Source organism: Protopterus annectens, chromosome 4.part0 (assembly GCF_019279795.1).
Source record: "Protopterus annectens isolate FY-2018-M chromosome 4.part0, PAN1.0, whole genome shotgun sequence".
In the NCBI taxonomy this organism is placed as follows: Eukaryota; Metazoa; Chordata; order Ceratodontiformes; family Protopteridae; genus Protopterus; species Protopterus annectens.
Window position 1 is genome coordinate 33862530 of NC_056733.1, and position 8643 is coordinate 33871172.

Sequence of the window (8643 nt, forward strand, 5' to 3'; positions counted from 1 at the left end):
CCATAGGAGTGTTAATGTGTCCTCTTTTGTGTGCAGTTAAACAAATTATTGCATTTTTGGTGTATATTATTGTGCTAGATTTTCTCGTTGTTGTGGTATAGTACAGAAAGTATACTGCATGCAGAAATGCAACTAATTTCTTTATTTACTTATTTTCTTATATACTTAAATACTTGCTTACTTAGGAAGTTGATGCAAGCATTTTGTGTATATTGTTTTATCTTCATTTTGGCTACCTTCCTCTTCTTTGCCCATCAAGCCTGTCCACAGGTTTACCATTACAGTGTTTGCCATTTTGTTGCCCCATGGTGACAGCCCACGGGTCCATTTATTCTAGATAAGTTTGGTAGTGAAGAGCTGAGGAAATCTATTATCCAGAACAAATTCAGGGATTTTGCTTTAGGTCCCTAACCCCTTTACTGGTAGCTGATGTAACTGCTCTTCCAAAATGAGGCCTGCTAGACTTTGTCTTGTACAAGCACACCTCCACATTTATGAGTGAAGGGCTACCATCCAAATGCATAGCCTTGCATTCCCACATGCATGTGTATTGACCATTTGCTGCCTACCATAATCCTAGCCTCCATAAGGTTTTACCAGGACACTGATAAGGACCACCTTGTTATCCCTAAGATGGACACGTCAACTTTAGATATCCAGTGCTACCATCCCCATCAGGTCTTCCAGCAACTGGATCACTAATTGGTCTTGGGGCATTTGCATTGTATTCAGGGTTTTATCCCTGTGCAGTACACTTACCTGACTGATTGAAAGTATTGTTTTAATGGCTTCTTGTTTTTCATAACCTCCCAGCAAGCATTTCCAAGAGATACACTGGTAATCCTTAATATCCTGAAGATGAGTAGATATAATGGATGGATGAGTACTTACTGCAGTATATTGCTTAACCTCCCATTGTTCATAGAGGAAGGCAAGGTTCTACCCATAAAGATTATTCAATATTAAGATCATAATAATACTTTCTACCTCATAAATACAGAAGAACTGAACCTAAGCAGTAAGCAAGTGGGCTAACATTGGCTTTGTTGTTAAAGTCTCACATACAGGTCTGAGAAAACAAGATGAGGAAACATTATTTGGTGCAAGGTTAGCTGGCCACGGAGAGATCCATGTAATTTCATATGACTTAACATTCTCAGTGCACAGCTATCACCATTAGCAGTACTCTTAATGATGCTTGGTTTGCCACATGCAGCTTGTTTCTCAACAAAGTTGTATCTCTCAGTTTGTGAAACATGGAGATAGTCTTGTTTATCACACCCATACCATTCTTTGGTTGCAGCCTTGTGGGTGAGAAATCACCTCTGCCTATCAAGAACAAACTAACACTATCAACCATTTCACATGTCTGTGTTTGTTGCATGATCCTAATCTACCGACCTTCATATCCTTCAACAAAATAGATGGACTACTCTGCTACGGTGGGGGGAGGCTACGTCCCTTGTACCTCATCTTACAAATTGGTCTTCCCATTGCCCAATGTCCACACTGGGTCTACCAACAATCCTCCTACCCCCTAGACTTATTTGGGGCTGGTTATGGATCTTAAGAGGTCTTGGGGTCTTGGCTGGTAGGCTACAGGAAAGCAAGGTTCTTTCCATGTCCCATGCACTTACCAACTATATCTGAGGGCAACCCCCCCTCTTTGGCCCATACCTGTCCTTAGGGAGCATCATCAATGAGTGGCCCTCCCACCCAAGACAGGCACACCCATCCTTCCTGCCTCTCCATCAGTTGACAGGCCACTAATCAAACCGGGGTCAGTTGGGCTATAGTCAAGAATTTATTCTTCTATGGCACCAGCACAGCTTGGACCAAAATCATCTTGAGGAAAAAAAACAAAAACTTCATTACTACCATCCCCCATGCTCACACCTTTCAGGCAAATTCTTAATTAACTGACAGCAGTAGACTTCAGACTGTTAAACAAGCTTTGCAGATTTATAGTTTTGTCATCCCATGGTGAACATTAGAGTACAGACTGGTCACCCATCACTATATGTTCCTGTCTACTCTTGGCTCTCTTAGTCACAAGTTACTCTTCTTCAAAATCTACACTATATTTCACTGCAGCACCCTCACCATATCATTGCATCACCTTTCCCATATCACTGCATCAGTCTCCTACATTACTGCACAATCCTTACCCTATCATTGCATCATCTTCAGTGTAATCACTGTACCAGCTTTCACCATATTACTGCAGTTTACAAATCATATTGCTACAACCCTCTCATCTCACCACAGCCTGCACCAGATCTCACTGGCTGCCTATTCCCGAGTACACCCCATTAATTTTTTTCTCTGATTTACAAGCTTCTGTTTCTGGACTACTGTCCTACTATTTCTTGAGTTTTATCCACTGCAAACTCACCAGAGGTTTATAGCCCACTCTATCCTCACAGTTCCCTCTCATCATTCCTAAAGACAAACTCTTCAGTGGCACTAAAGTATTTTTATTAAGTATTTTTATTAAACGTGACATTAAAAAGTGATATACGGATATGTCACACTATCAGATATCTTCCTTTCTTTGTACAATCTGGCTAAAAACTAAAAAGTCACCTGTACAATATCAACAAATAGAAATGCTAATAATGCATCTCTTGAATGTGCCCTGATAAATGATTTTTTCCTGTTAGTCTGACATATCGAGTATGGGAGCTACAACACAGGACTGAAGTTCTGACCTGTTAATGAGCTGCTTCCTGTGCCAACGGTAGAGACTTTGAATCTTTCCACCTTCATTTGCTTGAAATGTGACCTTGAGCATTTAATCTGACAATATTTTAGGGCAAATGGAAATTTGGACTAGATTACTTAATGGTTTCCAGGACTGCATGCCTAGTAAAAGCCTATGAACCTATGCTTAATAGGAGAGGGGGGTGGTATTTTCCTATTAGTAACTGTATCTTTTAATGTAATTTCCGTTTTAAATTTCTGCTTGATTTGATTGTAATTCATTTACTCTTGTGCCCTTTGTTATTCTCCACTTGAGACATATTCTATTTCTTTCACTTTGTATCTGTTTTACATTATTACATTTTTATGCACTGGTCATAGATGAAAAAAATCCATGGTATCCCTCAAAGTCTCAGAAAACCCAGTATGCAACCTATACTGGGTCAAAAACAAACCAAGCAAAGACTTTGGAGTGTGAGGGTTGTGAAGTTCACTCCTTGAAATATGTTATGCAACTTGTTCACTAATAAAATTTGAACTTTAAAATATGTACTACAAAATAATAAAATAGTAGGTAGTCCATAGCTGAGCTAAAAATAGAATATCCTTTATTAAAACACACAAGCAAGCGATCCTAGCTGAGTATAATGAAAAACAGTAAATACATTCATTAATTTATATATAATCAGGTTATTATTGTTCCATAAAATGCATACTAGAACTGAAAAAACTGCCTCACTGTTTAGAAGACTATTAAAGGTCTGATATAGCACTGATTAATGCTGACATTACATGCTAATATTATACATGCTAATATTGTTATAAACAAATAAACATTGTAAATATTTTATAATGAAAATAAGTGACACTGGTGCTGTTTTCAGATACTTTTACTCATTTAAACTAAATACTTCCTTAGTTCGTTGCCATTTTCATTATTTGTTTCTAACATTCTTTTACTGTATTTTCACCTTAGCAATTATAGCTCTGGTTTTCAGCCTACTTAGGTGTTTACTTGTAGATTTATATACATGTTCATTATATGATATGTTTTTTACACACAAACCTGACAAAGTATTTATTTGGTATGAAAGTGATCTTTGTTAAAAGTGTTTCAGTTTATAAGTTATTAATATTTATTCTGATAGATATTTAGTGGTAGATCTTTTTGTTAGTTAATTAGTTAATCATTTTGTTTCTTAATTAATAAAGTTTGGGTTAATAAGTTAGCCTTAATAAGCTGTTCTTATATTGTATATTTTAATTTGTTTCTAACATTTAAGTTTCAGTTCTAAGGTAGCACAGTCTCAGTTTATATTATGGTGTTAAGGGGGAAGGGAGACTTGGTTAAAAGAATGAGTTTAATGCTTTTATTGCTCTTAACAGACCCACCTTGTGTAACCACTTCCTTGCTCCAAATAACCTGATTAAATATAAATTAATGACTGTCTTTAATGCTTGTTATTATTCTCAACTAGGATCGCTTCTTTGTGTATTTTAATAAAGGATTGTCCATGTTTAACTCAGCTGTGGACTACCTACTATTTTATTATTTGGCAGTATGTATTTTAAAATTTGAATTTTATTAGTGAACTAAGTGCATAACATATTTCAAGGACTGAACTTCACAACCCTCACACTGCAAAGTTTCTGCTTGGTTTGGTTATAGAGGAAAACAGACAAGAGTCATCCCACCTACCTGTGTCTCACTGACAGTTTTATGAGGTAGTGAATAATGGACAGATTTTATTTTAAAAAATAATAAATAAACAAATAAATAAAAAAAGCAGGTGACAGTTATGGTAAAAGCTGAAAAATCTCCTTGTGTCAAAAATTAGTTTGCAGTTTTAACACTTTTTGTTTCCCTTTAAGAATTTGATTCGCAATAAAGAGATGGTTGAATGCTAAAAAAATCCTGGAAACATGAAACCAGTAACTGCTGGGAGCATCAGAGCCTGGTAGTATCATTTACATTGTTATTTTTAGAGGAAATTTGCATATCTCCCACTATCCCTTAATAAAGGAAGGTTTTGTGTCTGTACACATTTAAATGAAAAGCAGGGTTTAAAATAAGTACACATCATTTCCATAGTTCTCATGTTCTGAGCTATTCCAGTCTATTTCCTGAGATTAAAGTTAGCAATAGGTAAACAACGATTGTCAGCTACAAGAATCAAACTTGAAACCGTATGCTGCAGATGAGTTACAGAAAGTGAGTCATGCATTTAGACATGCTGTTTAGTACATTTTCAGTGCACTTGGGCAACACTAAAAACGAAGACATTAAGTCTCAGGGAGGGATTAGGTAGGTGCCATTCTTTAATGTGAGAAAGGCAACATCAGTGTCCTGACCTAGAGAACAGGACAGCTGTGTTCGAATAGACGCAATCTTAATCTTCTAGCAGTTAGTGCAGAGGATTACGGCCTGAAGTTTTAATGAGCTGCTTTCTGAACCAAAGGTAGAGGGTTCAATTATCTTCACCTCCATTTGTCTACTGTGTAACTCTGAGCATGTTACCTAAGCTGACAGTGCTAGGAGGTCACCCCTGGAAAAGGACACTTATGTCCAGTGAGCTTACCTGCTTAACAAATGCCTACAATAAAAAAATCATATCTATTATAGTCTAACTCTGCCATGAGTCCAGAGCAGATAAGAATGCAACTAGAGCAGCTAGAATTTCAGCATGAAAAGGGCAAAAAACAGTGAGAGAGTAAGATGAAGGAAAAAATCTACAGAGAAATTTTAAATGGATACAACATCACTGACAGATGTCACATTACTTCTAGCTAACGAAGTTCCCCACACTGATGCCACAGGAGATAATTGGATAGGGAAAACATTGCAATGTGGGAATATGAGCAAAGCAGATTCTGAATTAATAGCTGAATACAAAAAAAATAAAATATATGACAGCTTTCTGAAAATCATTAGAACAAGTATGCTTCTAGGCCAGTGTCCCATTTCTGTCTTAGAACTTCTGGCTATCCATACTTCTTACTAGAAGAGCCTCAGATATTTTCTTAGATCACATGTGTATTAATGCTAGTAATAATAATAATAATAATGATAATAATAATAATAATACTTGGCTGCAGCTTTGCTTAAAATATGACTTCACGCCTGTGGTTTACATATTTACATTACACAAACAGGAGTAGCTGAGATGAAACCTTTTTTTGAAAATGCAACTTCAACAGTGACAGTTTTTAAAAGACTAGTGAGGAAGACTGAATGTTAAAACTGGACAAATAAGTTATATAACCCCACTAGAGCAATTATATTGCAGTTGTCCAACAAATTGCATCAATCTGTCTTGAACAGTGTGATTCCAAAAGAGTAGTAGAAAGCTGTGGGACTCTAAGGTAGCTATGCCAGACAAAGGCCTGTTATAAAAACAGACAGTCAGATAGACAGACAGACATAGACAGAGAGACAGAGACATTGTGGGATAGGCTGGAAAGTGAACAGAGAAAAATTGTACACCCACAGTGCCAAAATTGTCACTGCTTCCACACTAAATTCTTAATCCTAAACCATATAAAAATTGTTTAAGCAACAAAAAAGTTCTAATCTTCATGGAGAAACTGGATAGCTCTCAACTGCCCCTGATTTCACAGGACATCCCTAATTTTGCCTTATATTTTTCCCGTGTACCTCATGAAATGTTTGATTTTCTGGTAAATCGGTGAGGATTACAGTCAATTAGTAATGTCAGTCATTAGAGCTTCATACTTATTGTTCAAGGAATGCCTGTTAATGCCATGGATATCAGGAGGTGTATGTAACCTATGCATAGACTTGAAAAGAGGGGTACCATCATTCTGATTTGAGTATTTTTTGTGTGTGCATGTGTGTGTCTATTCACACAAGCTTGTACAAGTGTGCGGGCATTCATGTATACAAGTGCACATAAGTATGTTTGTCCACGTGCAGTTCAGTAACTGCTAGCAAGTGTGTGTGTGTCTGTGTGTGTGAGTCTATGTGTGTGTGTGTGTGTGTGTGTGTACATCCTTGAGCTTTTGCATGTTGAACACATTTCTGTAAGCTTCCCTGATTTTGCAGAACATCTCTGAAATTTTCTCATATTTTTGTCTTCTTCCTTGTAAAACTTTTGATTTTTGCATAAATCATTGAGGATTTCAGACGAGTCAGTAATGCTGGACATTAGAGTTTCATACTTATTATTTGAAATTGTATGTTGATGCAAAACTTCTTGTCTATTAACTTTTTTAATGAGTTTGAGTAATAGTAAACATTGTTCTAGATTTTATCTTCCATTATTTTTTGCTATTTCCAGAATTTATGAATAAAGAATTTGAGAGATCAATAAGGAACCATACCTCTCTGCTGTCCTTGACTTTACAGAATATCTCTGATTTTGTCTCTTATTTTTTGCCCTGTCACTGGTTTTCTGGTAAACCACTGAGGATTGCAGATAATGAAGCTCGGCACAAGGACAGCATTAGCCTTGCACCGAGAGTGCGGCATAGAGATGGCGCAGCAGCACCATATGCATATTAATGAAGGCACGCTGCCGCACCGTCCACGTGCACAGAAAATGTGCGAGAGTGCAGGGGGCATGTTTAAGCACTGCATGGAAGCATGAACATGTCCACTACAGTCGCGCAACCTAAAATGCTGACTAGTACAGCCTACCTCTAATAGTAATCAATACTGTCAGTGTCCGTGGATACTGAAATGTATGCAAAGCATACAAGAGAGTTCCGTGAACAACAAAATAAAATCGCAAGAGTAAACACGCAAGCACGTAGCTGAATGTTGAGCCCCCATCCCTAGAACTATTACATTTAAAACTCCATGTCCACATTTCATTGTTGTGTTGATTCTTATACCAAGTGGAAGAGAAACACAGTGTGTTTGTTTGCCGCTGCCCTTTGCTAAGCCTAGCCCAATGGTTAGAGCATTCGCTTAATATCTGCCCATTCACGGTCCGAGTCATCCTCATCTGGATGGCCCAAAAATGAATGGGTATTACCTGGGTCAACCTACCATGTCATGAAAGATAAGTATTTGCGTGTACCTATATGAGTGAAGTACAGCATGTGGAAGACCAAATATGCCAGGTTTGGCCTCACGACCATATTAGTATCAGAGATATGTAGACTAGACAAATGTGTACTGCTGTCTGTGCCATGGGCTAACAACCAGAGAAGGGATGGATGGTGTGTATGTGGAGTTTGGGGGGGGTGATGGGTAATGTAATAATTCACCAAGGGGAGACTGGGTCGGATGTACAATAGGTGAACTGGAGGTGTATGAGGGAGCAGTGGGAGAATCCAAAAGGAAACTAAAGAACATACATTCACATCCCCAATACACCCTGTCAGGTCATATTGCAGAACACAATCTCACAAACATATGAGCATTAAAATGTACGATACACATGTACAGAAACGGTACTGGCTCACACTCACATAATGGTTTGACCTGAACTGAGCCATCCAACCCCTACACACCTGGATACATAATTGAATACCCATCGTCCCCTCCACAGCACACCACCCCCCCCTTGCTGAACATCCACTAAAACCACCCATACTTGGGCTGCTAGCTTGGGCCAGCCATATCTGCACATAGCACCCCCTATCCACATCTAGTAGGCAGTCTCACTCTAGGCAGTCTCAGGCCTGCAAACTAGGTATCCCATGCATGTATAACCCTCCCTCATTTTCATATAACCAAAAGAATGGGAGTCATTGGCGTCCACAATTTTTGGACATCCCTCATGGGATAAGTGTCTGTTCTCAAGATAAGATTTGGTGGCACAACACGAGTTCCACCCCAGTTGACATCCAGATACAAGTTGGATTATCAGTACTTGTCCACAGCTCTGCTCAGCCTCCACCCGGTCCTCCAGAACCTACAACCCGGGATTAAACACCTGACCATGATGCACATCTTCCCATGTATATTATCAG